Source organism: Papio anubis, chromosome 8, assembly GCF_008728515.1.
Source record: "Papio anubis isolate 15944 chromosome 8, Panubis1.0, whole genome shotgun sequence".
In the NCBI taxonomy this organism is placed as follows: Eukaryota; Metazoa; Chordata; class Mammalia; order Primates; family Cercopithecidae; genus Papio; species Papio anubis.
This window is the reverse complement of record NC_044983.1, coordinates 123,082,808-123,102,209: the sequence shown is the minus strand read 5'-3', so window position 1 is coordinate 123,102,209 and position 19,402 is coordinate 123,082,808. Positions and strand designations below refer to the sequence as shown.

Sequence of the window (19,402 nt, the reverse complement as noted above, 5' to 3'; positions counted from 1 at the left end):
CATTGGCTAACTCAGCCTGTCTTCTCTAAAATAAATATATGTGCTCTGCTGCTCCACAGCGTTCTTGTCAGGATCAAATGCAATACTGGACAGAAAAACCCTTTGGATTTCTCACATTTCTGGTTAGCTCTGTGGACAAATCCCTTTCTCTCCAGGCTTCATTTTAGCATCTGTGCATTGGGACTAGCTGCATTAAACTCCCTTCCAGCTCTCAAAGTGTAGAATTTTGCATCTTCACACCTCTCCCAGTTCCTCAGTGGTGAATTGGAGACATTGGTTGTCACCAGGAGAGGAAGGGAAGCTGTGAATGCTTCCATTTGAGCTTTGGGGATGAGTAATGTTGGCAATTTCAAAGCCTCATTATCTTGCTCCCTAATGTTTTGCTTCTAAATAACTGTAGTTTTAGGAGAGGGGAGCTTGAATAACAATGCTGGAAATAGTTCCACTGGGGAAGGTGAAGGGTATTTGGAGTTTTTAATGTAGCACATAGTGGCCAAATGCTGCTCAGAGTTTGTCCCTGGAGCACCAAAGTCCCCATCAAGAACTATGCAGTGTTTTGGAATACAGCCTGTTATTAAGTGGGGGCTGGGTGGCAGAGGATAATATAGCAAGGAGTAGGGGAATACACAGTAGTTACCAGCTTGGGCTTGAGGGTCCGACAGCTCGATTCTAATCCCTGTTCTCCTACTCCATAGCTTTGTGATCTTAAGTTCTCCAGGGCTAGTTCTCCATGCAGCTAAAATGGTAATGTCCTCCTAACTGACTGTCTTAGGAAAGGAAACAAGATGTTAAGCTTGAAGGCTGGTGCCTAGTTAACTGTTATCCAATTCAGGCTCTTCTGAGGATGGTCTAGTCCTTCAGGAGGCCAGGTGAGGTCGGAAGCTGCTCTGAGTTGACCTTTCCAGCAGAGCTGTGATGTCTCACTGAGCTAGAAACTTCTTGGGCAAGATTTGCACAACAGTGTTTTTCTTTTCCTACAGGCAAATCTAGGCTGGGCAAGGGGAGGGGTTGCCAGGTATGGCCTTATATACATTTCATCCTCATAACACCATAACATTGTTACTCTTATCTCCACTTTATGAAAGAGGAAATTGAGGTGCAAACAGGTAAAAATGGGCAAAGATTACAGAGGTAATAAATGGAGGAGCTGGGTTTCAGAATGATGCTTGTAAGTCATTGTTGTTTCATAGATACCAGATTCCTAATGAAAATCACAGATGAAAAAAAAAAAAAAAAAGAGAGAATCACTGATGCTAGACCTCTGCACCCTCAAGTTTCTACCCTGCCAGTGGCTGCAAATAAATGACAAGAAGCAGTTTGACTGAACTGCTCTTGACCATTCAGAACTGCTGTAAGATTCAAGGAGAAAGAAACTAAATACCACACAAAAGACTGTAGATATGGCAGAAATTCATGCGCCCTACAACATGCCTGTGCAGCTGTGCTGTCAAAAGGTGATACCTGTTTCCTTCCCCTGGATCTGGGTTGGCCTTATGACTTGCTTTGGACACAAAAATGAGATGGAGTTGATGATGTACCAGTTCTGAGCTTAGGCTTCAAGAAGCTTTGTACACTTGTGTTCACTTCCACTTATTCTTTCTTGGAAATTTGCCCAGGCACTGTGGAAACAAATCAGGCTAGATTTTGGGGGAACAAGAGATCATGCCTATCAAAGCCAAGGTGCTCCAGCCAAAAGCCAGTCAGTCTCTAGAGGCAGAACTGCCTTGTTGAGCTGACCGTAGCCCAGCCAAGACTAGAAGAACCACTCAGTGGAGCCCAGTCGAAATTATCCACCTGTACAATTGTAAGCTAAATAAATGTGTGTTATTTTAAAACATTACTTTAAAAAATTTAGGGATAATTTAAAATTTGTGGGAAAGTTGAAAAGATAATATAGCTATCACCTGGTTTCAATTACTCCTAATTTATCATCACATTGTTTGTGACAACTAAGAAACTAGCATTTGTATGTTACTACTAATTAAGCTGCAGATAATTTTTTCAATTTTACCAGTTTTTGCTAATACCCTTTTCACTATTTCAGAATCCAATACACGACACAACGATGCATTTAGTGTTACGTTTTATTAGTTCCCTTTTATCTGTAACAGTTTCTCAGTCTTCCTTGCTTTCATGACTTTGACAGTTTTGAGGAGTACTAGTCAAGTATTTTGTAAAGTATCCGTCAATTTGCGTTTGGCTGATTTTTGTTTTTTTTCATAATTAGACCAGGGTTTTGGGTTTTTGGGAAAAAAATTCTACAGATGTGAAGTGCCCTTTTCATCACATCAGGGGGTACATGATATCCAGTTGACATCAATGGTGACGGATATCAGCTTTGAACACTTGGTTAGAGAAATGTTTGCCAGATTATTCCATTGTAAAGTTACTATTTTTCAAAGGGATTACATGCTGGGGTGGGTTGTTACGATAATTCCTCCTGTTCGTGCCTTTCTAAATCTCATTTTTTCCTATTTTTTTGGACTGTTTCCCAACTTTAGTCTCTTGCTTTGACAATCCATTGTAATACTGCTTTCAGATTGACAGTGCTAAAGCAAAGTTCTAAATTAAAATTTGCTTTTTTTTTTTTTTTTTATTTTGAGACAGTTTCACTCTTGTTGCCCACCAACAAGCCTGGCTAATTTTTGTATTTTTAGTAGAGACTGGGTTTCATCATGTTGGCCAGGCTGGTCTCAAACTCCTGACCTCAGGTGATCCACCCACCTTGGCCTCCCAAAGTGCTGGGATTACAGGCATGAGCCACTATGCCCAGCCCGCTTTTTAAATTCTAAGAATCTTCCTATGTCCTGCTCAAATGCCCCATCTTCATAAGCTTTCCCTGGCTCACTCTGGAAACTCTTACGGTATTCATTCACTCATTCATCCCTTTTAGTGAGCACTACATAGGCCCTGGGACATAAAGATGAACCAGACAAAATCCCTAGTCTCATGAAACTTGCCTGTAGGGAGATACACAATAAATCTAGGAAACAAATAATTTAAAAATAAATATGTAACATTGGTCTTCTCTGATAACCATGTTCTTGTGGTAGAGGTGGTGGGTTCTAATCTCCATGCATCTCAGTTAACTAATCAGCTGAGAACTAATTAGTAAATACATATCATGCATGTACCATGAACCAGGAATTGTGGTAGATGTCTACAATAGAATTTCTGGCATTGCTCTTGGAGTCACTGAAAGCAAATGTTGTATCATCCAACCCATTCTCTCATTAAATCATATAACAGGGACAGGGGAAGGGCTGCTTATTGGTAACAGAGCTGGGACAATGATCTATGTTCATATACTTCTAGCTTGGGGTTCTTTTCAATCTGTCCATTGTTCTCTTGGCTGATGAAAAGGAATGGCTGTCAGACTTGAAAGGCAAAAGGAAATGTACCATCTCAGTTATGGAGATGAGAGGTTGGGATGACATTTACCCAGAAACTGACCATTCTCTAGGGTCAGATTATGAGGCCAGCTGATATCCTCTGAATTGAGACTTCCCTGGAATTAAAGCAGTAATCACCAAACTTCCCCATTTGACCTAAGACCAGACATCCTATCTATTTATTTGTTTTACATTTCCCCTACTGGAATATAAACTCCACAATGGCAGAGTCTTTGTGTGTCTTCATTTCTATATCTGAAGCACCTAGAACAGGGCTTGTTATTTAGTAGGAGTGTAATACATAGCTATGTATGAACACTGACTTGGGAAAGACAGAGAAACCAAGGTCAGTGACATTTTTTTGTAGAACAACTTCACTGTGTCCTTTACTTTACTCAGCATATTTATTGGCTGGGGCTGTCAGTTATATGCAATAGAAACTAGTATCTAATAAGCCTAAGCAAACAAAATATTATACAACACATTTTAAAAACCTTAAATTTGTTGCTTACCCAACTCCATGTTTCCTTCAGGTACAGTTGGATCAAGGGTTGGATCAACTCCTAAAAACTCTGCCCTCTCCTCTTGGCCCTGCTTTCCTCTGGGTTGGTTTCATTCTCAAGCAAGCTTTCTCTATATGGTAGTGGTTGGTTACAGGAGCCAAAACGTTTCCTATTTTGTTTGAGGACAGTGGGAGTTGGGTTTCTGTCACTTGCAAAAAACAAAATGCATTGACTAATACTCTTTTACCTAATCAGAGCCTGACGTGGTGCAGGCATATGAAATGAATGCAGTTGAGGCTGCACTTGAGGAATCTGAGTTCCTATGTTACCTTGGATCCAGCTCATGGATCATCTCTGCCTAAGCTCAACTTCAGTGGCTTATTAATGAGATTCCACCCTGGGCATATTTCATGTAACAACATAAGCTTATGTGATGGTTCCTCCTGTGGGAATCAAAAGGCCTATGTGTTAAACACTCAGTTTGTTTGAAAGTCTCTGAAATTAGAATATTTCTTTTGTTCTGAAGATAACCCATCATAAACCAGTCGAAAAGGTGGGTGTTCTCAGTTTTTCTTAAATGTGGAGGTGGGAGGATCTCCTGCATTTTTTTGGAAACCATCATATGAGGGCTGCAGCGGTAACCTCCAGATTTTTCAGGAGTAGCCAGAGATTCTAAAGATCCCCATCATGACTCAAATTTCAGGTGTTACTACTTTGTTGAAGAAAGCATTTTGCAATTGCTTTTACCTGTTGCTACTCCCAAAAGGCCTATACTAAGGTTCAATGGTGTTCATTTTTTTAGAGACATTAAAAATTCAAGAATGAGGCCAAGGAGGCCGGGTATGGTGGCTCATGCCTGTAATCCCAGCACTTTGGGAGGCTAAGGTGGGCAGATCACTTGAGGCCAGGAGTTTGAGACCAGTCTGGCCAATGTGATGAAATCCCATCTCTACTAAAAATACAAAAATTAACCGGGCATGGTGGTATACACCTGTAGTCCCAGCTATTTAGGAGGCTGAGGCACAAGAATAGCTTGAACCTGGGAGGTGGAGGTTGCAGTGAGACGAGACCATGCCACAGCACTCTAGCCTGGGTGACACAGTGAGACTCTGTCTCAAAAAAAAAAAAAAAAAAAAAAAAATGAGGCCAAGGAAAGTTGGGGAGTGTCTCACAGTTGTACTTACCACCCACCAAATACCCAAGGGGTTGCCTATGTCTCCTGACTTCCCTTGCAGGAAGACTGGCACCAGTGATTGGTTCTGGCCATGGGCTGTGAGGGCAATGATGCATGTTACTTCACAGCCAAGGTTATAAAGAGCATTGTGCCTCCTCTTTTTTTCTTTTCTTCTTTGGGGTGACCATAGAATTGTTCTATTGGGATGATGGAACCACAGGATGAAAGAAGTCTGAATACTGGAAGTACCAAAGAAAGCTGCACTGCAGAGTTGCTTGACCAGCAGTGGACTTGTGTGAGTAAGAATCAAATGTTTTTTTTTCTTTCTTTCTTCTCTTTTTTTTTATAAGCCACTGAAATTTCAGGCTTTATTTATTATTGCAGCATAGCTTAGCCTATCTTGAGCAATAAAAGCCTGCACTTCTCCTCCAGCAGATTCTTTGGATGGCTGCTGGCTGAGATTTATTTAAACTAGGACAAGATCATCTCATAGTATATATTCATTCATCTTCCAGTTCCTGCTTTTCAGGTTTTGCCTTGAAATTACTTTGGAGCAACACACTTGGCTTGAATCATAGCTCTTCTACTGATTTGCTGGTTAACCTTGAGCAAATTGCTTTACATCTCTGAACCTGAGTTACTTCATCAGTAAAAAGTTGAAAATAGTTTGGCTTATTGAGATATTCTACCATTCATTGCCTTTCGGCAAGCTTCTTATCTTTTTCCACTTCAATTTCTTCATCTGTTAAAAAGAGAAAATATGGTTTCTTATCTCTCTAAGTTGTCCTAAGGATGAAATGAGAAAATACAGAGAACCCAGCCATTGTGCACACCTAATGTCCTTTATTGCTACCTTTCCAATCCATTGAGACCTCCTAATTTTTGCTATCACTCTCTGTTTTATTCCTTTCTTTCCCCCTTTCTCAATTCAGACTTAATATAGAAAATCTTCTCCTTTTTAAGGAATCCTTGACTCTTTTGAGGTTGGTATAGTGTCACTGATAAAGAACACACTTTCCAAAATAACTCTGAGTAAGAGAGAGAGAGAGAGAGAGAGAGAGAGAGAGTGTGTGTGTGTGTGTGTGTGTGTGTGTGTGTGTGTGTTTAAACTACACCCAAGTTATGAAAGGAAACGGTTGCTGGGAGTAGAGGGCAAAGTTAAGTCCACACCTGAAGAACATACTTAATATACTGATAAAGACTGAAGGACCTAATCATTTGTCTTGAAGAAAACTGAAAGAGTTACCCTGATAAACCGACCAATTTAGAACAATTAAAATCTCAGCCACTTATCTGAAGCCAAACAAGAACAACCTCAGTGAGTCTGAAGGTGAGAAGTCACTTAAGTAGAAACTCAGGGAGCAGGATTCCTTGAGAAGGAGGAAATTTACAGCAATGCTTTTCCTCCCCGGTCCTCCATATGTACGAGCAAGGCGTGTACATGATAGATAGTAATGAGCAGGAGTGATCTGTGTGCCAGGTAGGAATCAGAAGACAAGAACCGCCGAAAACAACCCCAGATAATGACAGCCTGGGTTTGCATACAGATTTTCTTTCTTTCTTTCCTTTTTCATTATTTTTGCTTGCACTTTGTGGTTATCCTTGGAAAGATTGGCGCCCCAGAAGGAAGAGTAGAAAGAACCAATTGACTGTTCTCAAAACAAAACAAAACTCAACAAAGGCCCTTTCTTCCTCAAAGACTATTCCCATGGAAAGTAACCAGCGAGCCCACTTGGAATTACCTGACTGCAAAACAATGCCACTTTTATTAAAGGGAGTTGGTTTTCCACTCGCGCAGTTTAAACATGGCTCCACAGAAATTGCCGAAGCCTTCCAAAAGGACGCTGTCCTCAGACTAGAGACCCAGGCAGAGAAATTAAAGGCTGACAGGAGCACTTTTTTTTTGAGTGAGCCAAAAATACAGGTTGAGAGGGAGGCCTCTCTTCTCAAATTATGTTAAGAGTCAGATATGTTGTTCAGATCTCTACTGTTGAGCCATGAGAGCTTGTTCAACAGCCTTTTCTCCAGCACTCTGAAAGGGGTATGTTGCTTTGGTTCTGAGGACATTTTAAACCAGCCCAGCCTTTTTAAAAAGCACATTTAGATTTTGTGTGTGTGTGTATGTGTGTGTATGTGGGGGGGGGGGGTTCTGCAGAGTATATATACTTAATAAAATGTATTTGTGTTGAGATGGGCATGTTTGCCATCTTTCCTTCTGAAAAATGCACATCGCCTTTGCACTCAAGGCAAGGAAAGAAAAACCATGGAGGCATTGTGGAAAAGAATCCCGTCCCAGCTGAGGCAGGAGAGCAAGGGATTTGTTTTCTTCTCTAATTAAAATCAGATATGAGCGATCATTATAGCTTTTTGTAGTTCTTTCATTCCGTATCTCAGGAATCCTTCAAATATAATAACCCAAGAGAGGTATGGAAGGTTTATCCCATAGAGCTACAGGGAAATAGAGACTTTTTTTCCCCCCCCAAAAGCTAAATCTGAAAATGTGACTAGAGAGCTGTGTTAGGAGCTGCTTGATTATCGTGAATTGAACTCTTGATCAAACGTGCACTTTGTTTATTTTTCGTTCGTTTGTTGTTTTGAGACAGAGTCTTGCTCTGTCACCCAGGCTGGAATGCGGTGGCACAATCTTGGTTCACTTCAACCTTCCCCTCCCAGGGTTCAAGTGATTCTCCTGCCTCAGCCTCCTGAGTTGCTGGGACTACAGGTGTGCACCACCACGCCTGGCTAATTTTTGTATTTTTAGTAAGGATGGAGTTTTGCCATGTTGGCCAGGCTGGTCTCAAACTCCTGATCTCAGGTGCTCTGCCTACCTTGGCCTCCCAAAGTGCTGGGATTACAGGTGTGAACCTGAATCTTAAATAATAATAATAATAAAAAAAAATTAACAAAGCCATCAACCAAGGGTTCTCTTAACTCCAGCCTTTGCAGAAAAGTGATTCATTGCCATTCAATCTTTTTAAAGATGAGTAAGGTTTCTTCAAATCTTAGTGTATTTTATTTTGTAAAAGAAAAAAAAAAGGCTGAGATTGGTGGCTCACACCTGTAATCGCAGTACTTTGGGTGGCCTGGAGTTTGAGACCAGTCAGGGCAACACAGTAAGACCGTGTGTCTACAAAATTTAAAATTTGGCCAGGTGTGGTGGCTCATGCCTATAATCCTAGCACTTTGGGAGACCAAGATGGGCAGATCACAAGGTCAGGAGTTTGAGACCAGCCTGGCCAATATGGTGAAACCCCATCTCGACTAAAAATACAAAAATTAGCCACGCATGGTGGTGGGAGCCTGTAGTCCCAGCTACTCGGGAGGCTGAGGCAGGAGAATTGCTTGAACCTGGGAGGTGGAGGTTGCAGTGAGCCGAGATCGTGCCACTGTACTCCAGCCTGGGCGACACAGCAAGACTCTATCTAAAAAAAAAAAAAAAAAAAAAAAAAAAAATTTCCTGTAGAAAAAGATGTTAGCCAGGCAAGGTGGCACACGCCTGTAATCCCAGCACTTTGGGAGGCTAAGGCGGGTGGATCACTTGAGGCTAGGAGTCTGTCTCTACTAAACATACCAAGTACCAAAATTAGCTGGGTGCGGTGGCACATGGTAATCCCAGCTACTTGAGAGGCTTAGGCACGAGAATCGCTTGACCTCTGGAGGCGGAGTAAGACTCTGTCTCAAAAAAAAAAAAAATTAGCCAGGCACGGTGGCACATGCTAGTTTTTTACTCAGGAGGCTGAGGTGGCAGGATTGCTTGAGCCTAGGAGGTTAAGGCTGCAGGGAGCTGTGATCACACCACTGCACTCCAGCTTGGCCAACAGAGTGAGACCCTGTCTCAAAAACAAAACAAAACTAAAAAAGAACACTATCTACTACACTTCTAAGTCAAAATTCACATCAAGACTTACCATGCTGGTCCTCCAACCAAAGAGACCCATCGAAGTGAAATTCAGAGATGGCTGAAATTCTAAGATGAATTCTCAAAAGAGATGGGGCCTGGTGCAGTGGCTCACGCCTGTAATCCCAGCACTTGGGGAAGCTGAGGTCAGGAGTTCGAGACCAGCCTGGTCAACATGGAGCACATGCTGTGCAGATATGGCTATGAGAAATAAGTAACCAACATGGACACTGATGACAAGTTTTGAGACACTTTGTAAACTGTGATCTCTGTACAATACATTTCAATACTTTCACTCAGAGGTTGACTGGAAGCTGAGAGTATTCCATCCCACCTTGCTTCTTGCAGCCTAGAGGCTGGCTGATCTCATTTGTGCATGATTTAGTTTCTCAAGAGCTGCAGACGAAATGGCATCTGATTATTTGTCTCCTGCTTTCTATGTTGCCTCGCATTAATTAAAAGCATTACTCTGTAATTCTCTCATTTATGCAGAAAATATCTTGCTGTATATATACCAAGTCAAATGTTTGGCAGTGGTGGCACAGACATAAACAAGACCTGGCTTTTAACCCTCAAGACACTGTATCTATAAAAAATGATTTAAAAAAATTAGTGGGGCATTGTGACACACACCTATGTTCCCAGGTATTCAGGAGGCTGAGGTGGGAGGATCATTTAAGCCTGGGAAGTTGAGGTTGCAGTGAGCCGTGATTGCACCACTGCACTCCAGACTTGGCTACAGAGTGACACCCTGTCTCAAAAATTAAATAAATAATAAAAAATAAAGTGAGACACATGCATGCAGAAATGACTGCAACGAGAAATGGTGAGTGCAATGAAGGGGGTTAAAGCTATAGTGCATGGTGGCCCGAAGGTGTCTGCAGTCAGCCTCGGTCTTGTGATTCTCTCCTGTTTGTCATTTCTGTGTCACAGATTGAGGGACATTATAAGAAGTGCTTGGGCCAGGTGCGGTGGTTCACTCCTGTAATCCCAGCACTTTGGGAGACTGAGGTGGGCAGATCACAAGGTCAGGAGTTTGAGACCAACCTGGCCAATATGGTGAAACTGCGTCTCAACTAAAAATACAAAAATTAGTCGGTCACGGTGGTGGGTGCCTGCAGTCCCAGCTACTTGGGAGGCTGAGGCAGGAGAGCTGCTTGAACTCGGAGGTGGAGGTTGCAGTGAGCCAAGATCGCGCCACTGCATTCCAGCCTGGGCAAGAGCGAGACTCTGTCTCAGAAAAAAAAAAAAAAAAAAAAGAATTGCCTGTAGAAAAGATGTTAGACAGGCCAGGTGGCTCATGCCTATAATCCCAACGCTTTGGGAGGCTGAGGCGGGTGGATCACTTAAGGCCAGGAATCTGTCTCTACTAAAAACACCAAAATTAGCTGGGCATGGTGGCACATGGTAATCCCTGCTACTTGAGAGGCTTAGGCACAAGAATTGCTTGAACTCTGCAGGCAGAGGTTACAGTGAGCCAAGATCGCACCACTACACTCCAGTCTGTGCGACAGAATGAGACTCTGTCTCAAGAAATAAAAATAAATAAAATAATAAAAATAAATAAATAAATAGAAAAGATATTGTGGAGCATGTTGTTCAATTTTTTTTTTTTTTTTAAAGACAGAGTTTCACTCTGTCACCCAGACTGGAGTGCAGTGGTGTGATCTCCGCTCACTGCAAGCTCTGTCGCCTCCCGGGTTCACGCCATTCTCCTGCTTCCTCAGTAGCTGGGACTACAGGCACCCGCCACCACACCAGGCTAATTTTTTGTATGTTTAGTAAAGACGGGGTTTCACCATGTTAGCCAGGATGGTCTCCATCCCCTCACCTCGTGATCCTCCCACCTCGGCCTCCCAAAGTGCTGGGATTGTAGGCGTGAGCCATGGAGCCCAGCCTTTGTTCATTGTGTGCCTCTTTAGGAGAACCCTAGAGGCAATTGTCCACCTGACTTCAGAATCAGAAGTAGCTCTACTTTTCCTGAGAAGTGGTGCAGTTTTGCCTTATGGTTGCTGACTGAGACTGGATCAGGTTCCCTTTTTTTGTATCAGCTGCTGGTACAAAATAGAGAGTTGAGAGCCAAAATTGTACCCCTAGCACCTGTCAGTAACTTAAGGTATGTGTAGAGCAACAGACAGGGTCTCGCTCTATACTCTGTTGTAATTTCCTGCACTTGGTTTTTTTTTTTTTTCTTTCATTTTCCATGCCTTTTAATTTGTGTCATTTTTGCTCTATTTTTAAAAAAGCCTCCATAAATATTTCTCATATAAGGCAGACTATACACATGATAATACTATATAATGATAATAACAAAACCCTCCCTGTCTCAGGAGGGGACAAATGATAGGGGAGGTGAACTGGATAGTGGAGCAGGATATTTCAGGCAGAATGAACACCATCTCAAAAAGCAAAGAAATGTGAAATGGACGTGAGTTCTGGCTTCCATTTTTGTGTCATGAAAGGAATTCAACTAACAACACCTTCCCCCTCGCCCCCTTAACATTGTCTTCTTGTCTTATCAAGTGCATTCTAGATATTTCCAATGTCTTCGATTAGGATGAACAAGCTTGGAGGAGATAATCACAAAGTAGCTTTCTCCAGCTTACACCATCCAACCCCTTTTAAGTACACTCTGGGGGCTTGTTAATCCCCATGGCCCTAGAAGAAAACTCAGGCAGGCCCCAGGACTTTCCTAGGCTCTTTTCACTTTATCGTAAAGCAATGTCTCAAATGGAGGAATTAAACTACCTGTTCCCGTGTAATTCCAAATTGATTACAGTTGAGGCTTTTGCCTTCTGCTAGCTCAAGAGGGAAGCCTCAACTGGGGAAGGGCTAGAGATAGTTTCTTCTATCTTTGCTAGTTTTCCCCTCCCGCATCTCCCCAGGGATGGAGTTCAGGGAAGGAGTGCGTAGAGCAGCAAGAAAGTTATTGCTTGGCTGACTTTGGCATGGAGATTGTAGTGCCATGGGAGCCCCTAGCATCCACTTTTTCACTCCATCTCTTGCTTCAGCGACCAGCTGTAATGGGATTCGCTTGGAAACATAGCATATTCTTTGCTTTCTGCTCTAGGGCTTCTTTGCTTCCACCCTGCAGCATCCCAAAGGAATCCACTCAGCCTTTCTGATGCATGCATGAGAGCATTATAAACCCACAGAGCAATGTTTGGCCATCAGGGTGGCAATTGGAGGACAAATGATTCCTCTTTCTTTGTCTTAGAAGGTCAATCTTGCAGAGTATCCTACAAAGCTCCTTAGGAAGCCCTCTGGTGAGATTGAGCCCCAGTTGCCCACAAGCAATGAGTTCAATGACGCAACCTTGTACCAGCTCTTTCTCCTCCCCTTTTACTCTTTCTAACTCCCATTTTTTATTTTAGTGGTCATTTCCCAAAACAAACTACCTGCATGCAAACCCTGGTCTTAAGCTCTGCTTTTTGGAGGAACTCAGGCTATTGGAGAAATCTAGCAATTAGATATCTGTTTAGTTTTTGCAGCAGTTTAGAACTTACTTTCTTACAGATGCTTTTATGAGTTCATTAGGAAACCCTATCCCTGGGGAACTGACATCCATGGTTTCCTGACAGAGCAATCACCTCTTTATTTCCATGGGTCATTATTTTCACCTTTGGCTGCTGAGGCAGGAATGGCTACATAATTTGTGAGGCCCAGTGCAAAATGAAAATGTCAGGATCCTTGTTCAAAAAGTATTCAGAATTTCAAGAAGACAATGTCAGTGCATTACACTCAAGTGTGGGGTCCTACTGAGTAGAGGACCCTGTGTAGCTGTACAGGCTTCATTTTCATGAATCTAACCCCTGGTCCTTTATACCCATGTTTCCAATTAGGTAACTCCACATCAGGTCTCTCCCAGAGAGCTCCACATCTGGCCCATGAAATGCCGCATCCTTTGCCCAGCACTCTGTTGACACTACTGCATTGGCCAGCCTTTTCTAGATTTCTCAGTGTAAGTCATATGCAATGCATGAGTTATTATTATTGTTATTATTTTAGAGGTGGGGGCTGCACTATGCTGTTCAGGCTGGTCCCGAGCTCCTGGGCTCAAGTTATCCTCCTGCCTCAGCCTTCCAAAATGCTGGCATTACAGATGTGAGCTACTGTGCCCAGACTGCATCAGTATTTGTGCTAGCCAGACCTCCTAAAGGTCCGCAGTGATCCTTGCCTCTTGATTTTTATGACCTCCTATAAAAATTTAGCCCTGACCTATGTGACCAATAGAATATGGCAGAAATAACAAGGCGTTACTTCTGAGGGTAGGTCATAAAAGGTATTGTAGCATTTTGGCTTTGTTTCCCTGATTTGCTTACTCAGGAGGAAGCCAGCTACCATCCCTACAGGACACTCAAGTAACCCCACGGAGAGGACATTGCAGAGAAGAACTTGTCGAAAGCCAGTATTCACTCTGCCATCTATGTGAATAATCCACCTTTGAGTGGATCTTCCAGCCCACATCAAGCCTTCATATAACAGCAGTCCTGGAGGACATTTGATTGCAACCTTGTGAAAACCCAGGTAGGAACTGACCAGCCAAGTTGCTCCTGAATTCCGCAGGCATAGAACCATGAGAAATTACAGATCATTATGGTTGTTTTGAGTCACTGAGCTTTAGGATGATATGTTATGCAGCAAAGGATAACACACACAGTATTAGAAAGCAAGCCTTCCTTTAGGTAGGGAACAGCTCTTTTCAAATAAATCTTCAAGCATCCTGTCTCTCCATTTCCATGCTTCCCATGGACCAGACATGGCTGGTCATCTCTGAGAGACAATTTGAAGGGTCATGTTAGATCCTGATGAAGCAGGCTGCCTGGAGGGACCATCTAACCCTAGGAGACAAAAGTTACAGTTGTCTGGGTAGCATTCATCCTGTTTATACACTCAACTCAGTGTGAGAGATTTTAAAAATTTAGTATGAGAGATTTATATGGATATCTTTGCCACTTATTTTCATTTTTTATTTTTCTTTCTTGTTCTAAGATTTCATTTTAGAATATGCCTCAACTTTCATTTTCACCGCCAGTTATATTTTCTTACCCAACTTGAAAATCAATGGGACCAATGTCTTAGGATATGTTCCTCCTCCATATCCTCAATGATACCATCTCTATGAATTGGTTTCAGGAAATCTTCTGCGTTGCAGAGCTTAACAGATTTAGTGTAACAACATTCTTATGACAGCCAAATTGGGTAGCCATGGCCTTGGAACACTGAGAAGTCAAAAATAGTAGGAATATTCATTATAAAACAGAAGTCTGGAAAGCTGCCCATGTTCTCAGAAAAACCTTTTAGCCAAAGAACTCAAATTCCCATTCAGATTTTCATGGGTAAAATTCCAAAAAGTCTTTTTTTAGCAGACAGAGAGACAGAGAGAGAGAGAGAACCACTTTTGTAGCTGTGACCTAATTCTGCTAATAAGGAATTTATTACTGAGGACTAGATAATTTATTTAGTATCCAATCACAGACTTATTTTCATGCAACAAGGACCTGGGATTTGTTAGAGCCTTCGGGGAACTACAGTACTAGTTACTGCTCTTCTCTAACAACCTGTGTGACCTCTCTGTATCTCGTTCTCTTTCTCTGCAGGAGTCTGAGAATATCTGTTGACCAGAGATAAACTATCAGGAGGCTTTGAAGTGCTGTAAATGCTTTACCTATTTGAGGTTTCATTATTATTTTGTCTTTTACATTTAGTCATTTTCTGGAAGAGGGGAGAAAAACGGCTTATGTGACATTATAAAAACATTAAAAGTCAAATAAAAAACAAGCCAATGCATGATGACTGTTAAGCAAGTTTCTGTTAATTGAATCATATTTCTCCATTGATTTGCATAAATAATGATGATTGGTTTCCATGGGGGCAGGTGGCTTGCAACGAAGCAAAATCACACTCAAAATTGCAGGAAATCTGTAAGCAGTCATTTAAAATACAAAAATAGGTTATGGATATATGAGTGTAATGTGACAGTGAACCTGCATGATTCTTTGAAGGAAAGTCTTTAAAGAAAGTCTTTAAAGAAAGGAAAGTCTTTCTTTGATCCCAGGACTTTCCCTCGAGTCTGGAGAAAGTAGGTTTTACTGCTTATTATAGAAATAAGGTATTCCTGGGTAAGGATGGAAATTAGATATGTATCTCAGGGTTTGGTTGGAGAGCAGAAGGTACACTATAGATTCCAGGGAGTAAGGGCTTTATTCAAAGGACTTAGGACTATAAAAGACATTTGGATCTCTATCATGGCTGTACTTATCCTGAAGTGCCATAACAGAAGTTCTGATGAGCTCTACTGCTCAAGAATGTGTGGAAATGCCAACCTAATGTTCTTAGACTATGGTGGGAAAGCTGGTGGTTCTCAGGAACCACGTGGGAAGCTGCACGAACCACACAGGCCTGGCTGCAACTACCTCCAAGGCTATTGACCCCACCTCCTCTGTGCTTTCTGGGTCTAGCCAAGTCCTTTCATTGGCAGACTCTGCTGGGAACCACATGGGAAGGGGATTCTTGGAAATAAGCCCTTCGAATGGGAACTTAGAAGGGAGAGGGGATGCCGCCGGATCCACAGAGGTCTGTGTTCGCTCTGCTGGCATCACTTGGGTCATCTCAGTGGCCTCACCCGCAATGTTATGAAGGTGGTATCATTCATCTCTTTATTTTCTTTAGAAAAAGAAGATAAAAGTGTGGCTCAGAGAAGTGAAATAACCAGCCTAGGTAATACAACTGGTATTTAGCCACTAGAATTCATACTTGGGTCTATCTGGGGGAAAATCCCTAGCTCCTTTGGTATTTTATACATACACAGTAGTGGTTCAAACTGTAGCTGTATTAGCATCACTTAGAAGAATCATCCACCCCCAGAGTTTGTGAGTCAGCAGGTCTGGGGGTGGAGTGGGAGGGGAGTGACCTGAGATTTGCATTTCTAACAAGTTCCCAGGTGATGCTATTGCTGCTGGTTCAGGGACCACACTTTGAGAACTCTAGAGCAGGAAGATGATCCTATTTCTTATCTCGATCTACAGGGGTGCTCAGGGTCAGGCAGATTCTACAAAATAGCAAATTTGCTTTGAATATTTCTATTGCATTTGAATATGGTTCCTATCAAGTAGCGTAGGTGCTGTGGTGCTTGGCTTTGTGTGTGTATGAGTGAGGGGGGTGTGTGTGTGTGTGTATTTTAGCTACACAGCCTTAGCAGGTAATTGTACAGCTGTATGAAAATGAATGGGCTCGTATTTCTGACTGCTACCTTATTTGGAAACCAAGGAGGGTACCTGGTGCTATGCACATTTTCCTGATTGAGCCGGAATACCAAATTAAACTTTTGAGTTGATGATTTATTTATTATTTCATTGTGAGTTTTCTTTAAATCAACATTTGATAAGTAAATAGTCCAAGTCTTAACTTTGGCATTCAAGAGAGTAACATTAGTCTTGACGAATTATTTGCTTATTCATTAAGGTGTAATTTAATTCTATAGAAATTGCATGGCAATTTAGCACACGTTAATGAGCAGATAGTGTCTCATAGCTTAACGAATCTGTCATCCTTTTAAGGTGGGAGAAAAAGCATTTAAGGAATCAACAGTCAACTAGAAGGCCGGACATGGTGGCTCACACCTGTAATCTCAGCACTTTGGGAGGCTGAGGTGGGAGGTTTGCTTGAGCCCAGGAGTTTAAGAGCAGCCTGAGCATCACAGTGAGACCCCATCTCACTAAAAAAAAATCAAACAAACAAACAACTCCCCCCCAAAAAATCCCAATCAACTATAGGAGGAAGTCTATTCAGAAATTTATTGGACTCAACTAACTTTATGGACCTCTTGGGCACAGATGTACAGATTTTAAATGCCCTGGTCAATGTGAAGGTGTAACTCCTTTCTCTCTCTGGAGAGAGTCAGAAAGGCTGGGACCTTGCTTCCTAGTAGCTAGAGAATGATGGGCTGTCATGTAACATTTGGGCGCCCTTACCTGTCAGATGGAGGAATGAATCCTAATATGGATTTTATAGGATTATAGTGAAGGTTAAATGATATAATGAATGACTGTAAAGGTTCTGAAATGTAGTTGATTCTCAACAAATTATTGATTATTATGCTACTATTTACCTTAGTGACAACTTTCCTTTTTTTCCTTTCATTCTTCCTTTCCCTCTTCCTCCCTCCTTATTTCCTTTCCTTTCTTCTACTTCTTTTCTCTCTGTGTGTTTTGAGACAGGGTGTCATTTTGTTGCCCAGGCTGAAGTGTGATCATGGCTCACTGCGGCCTCAACCTCTTGGACTCAAGTGATCCTCCCACCTCAACCTCCTGAGTAGCTGGGACTACAGGCTCATGCCACCATATCCTGCTAATTTTTTTTTTTTAGTAGAGACAGGGCTTCACTCTGTTGCCCAGACTGGTCTCGAACTCCTGAACTCAGGCAATCTGCCCACTTAAGCTTCCCAAAGTGCTGAGATTACAGCTGTGAGCCCCTGTGCCCGGCTCCTCCACTTTTCTTTTTTATTGTTTACCTGTTTATTATACGCTTATTATAAAGGATACAACTCATAAACAGCCAAATGGAAGAAACATGCATGGTGTGGAGCTTCTGTGTCCTCTCCAGGTGTGCTGTGCTCACAATATGCCCATGTGTTCACCAACCTGGAAGCTCCTCAATGAATATTTCTTTCAGGAATCTGAGATGAGCCATTTTCTGGCCCAGAAAGTTTGGTCATTCCAAATCACTCTCCCCTTCCCCAGCCATGTAGCCTGTCCCTTTTCCCACCTGTACGCACATTGCACTTCTCTCCATGTCCTTTTGTGCCAAATTCCTCCCCAACCTTCAAGACAAAGCTGGAGCGTCACCTTCTCTGTGAAGCCTGCCGTGATCACCTCCACCTACAGCAGAAATTAGAGGTGTTGCTGGCATACCCTTCCTTCCCAGTGCTTTCCATCTGATGCTGAGACAGTCTGCATTCATGTCTGTATCCTCCAAATGCCGGCAGCTCCTTGAGGAAATGACCAGCTGTGATTTCCATATTTGTGACCATAATACCTGGCCCAGAACAAGCAGTTGGTGAATAAAGTAATGCTGCCTTGGGTGCACATAATGGCTATCAATCTGATGATTTGGGGCATCATGGTTGACACTAGGTTGAAATGAGTGAGGTACCTAAGGCACACCTTTTTTTTTTTTTTTTCTGAGCAGAGTCTCAGTCTGTTGCCCATGTTGGAGTGGTCGTACCATCTCGGCTCACTGCAACCTCCACCTCCTGAGTTCAAGTAATTCTCCTGCCTCTTCCTCCCAAGTAGTTGGGATTACAGTCATGGACTACCATGCCTGGCTAATTTTTGTATTTTCAGTAGAGACGGGGTTTCACCACATTGGCCAGGCTGCTCTCAAACTCCTGACCTCAAGTAAGATCCACCTGCCTCGGCCTCTCAAGGTGCTGGGATTATAGGCGTGAGCCACCACGCCCGGCCTAAAACACAACATTTAAGGAGGTGCATCAGGACACTCGCGGTGGACACTCTGAGTTACTGAAAACATCAGATGCTTCATCTACAATCACTGTACAAGAGAATTTTTACTGGTATCTGGGCTTTAAAACTTGAATATTAATTTTTTTGTTCATGTATTTCCAAGGACTGACATTATATTACTCCATGTCTTGGCATGTGTGAGATAAGGGCATCCTTCAGCTCTGGTCAGGTTGGCTGAGAGCCTGTCACATGCCAAGCCCTGTGCTACTTACTGGGGATATAGTGCAGGCATGATGGACAGCCCCATCTTCAGCACCATCTCAGCTCTCAAGGGCTCAGAGGGATGAGCATGGAGCAAGGAAAATACTCATCAAGAATTGTATGTGAATGGCTACAATACAGTATTAAACAAAGTTCAGTTTAGTATGCATGGTAGAGAGAAAATGTTATGGGCATGTGAAGATGACTTCTAGCTGGGAGGATGGACAGAACTTGTGAAAGAGGTGGCATTTGATGACTCACACTAACCTAGTCAATGCTGTTCATGCCTCACTCGGTTCCCCTTTACTGGGTCCAGCTGCTGGGGTGGTTGGTTTCTAAGACCAACAGTGGCACCCTTCTCTGAAGAATTTCCCTCTGCTAATAAAAGCCCCTGCTCCCCATCCCCGTGAGTGGCTGTGTTCTCTCCACATGGATGGCTCCCAGATAATGACTTATTCATGCCTCAACTCAAAGTACAGCAGCTCTGTGGTGCCATTCACATTCTAGAGCTCAGGCTGAGCCCAGACTTCAACTGAAGTCACCACATGGCTTAGCTCTTTGGCCTTTCTCCCCTCCCTATTCCCTTATGTTTCTCTCCAGACAGTGCCCCAATAAACCATTTACACAAGAGTCCCCATCTTGGGCTATGCTTCTAGGGACTCAGGCTTAAGACAAAAACCAAGGACAACAATAATAGTACTACTACCCAT

At 42.6% G+C, this 19,402-nt stretch overlaps 1 long non-coding RNA gene across 1 annotated transcript; it reads left to right on the top strand.

The window, feature by feature from the left end:
* The first annotated feature begins 5,068 nt into the window (after positions 1-5,068).
* On the top strand, positions 5,069-17,128 carry LOC108587369. Its single transcript, XR_001905887.3, has 3 exons — positions 5,069-5,364; positions 13,294-13,494; positions 14,568-17,128. It is a non-coding gene; the product is annotated as an uncharacterized LOC108587369 (long non-coding RNA).
* The last annotated feature ends 2,274 nt before the right edge of the window (positions 17,129-19,402 follow it).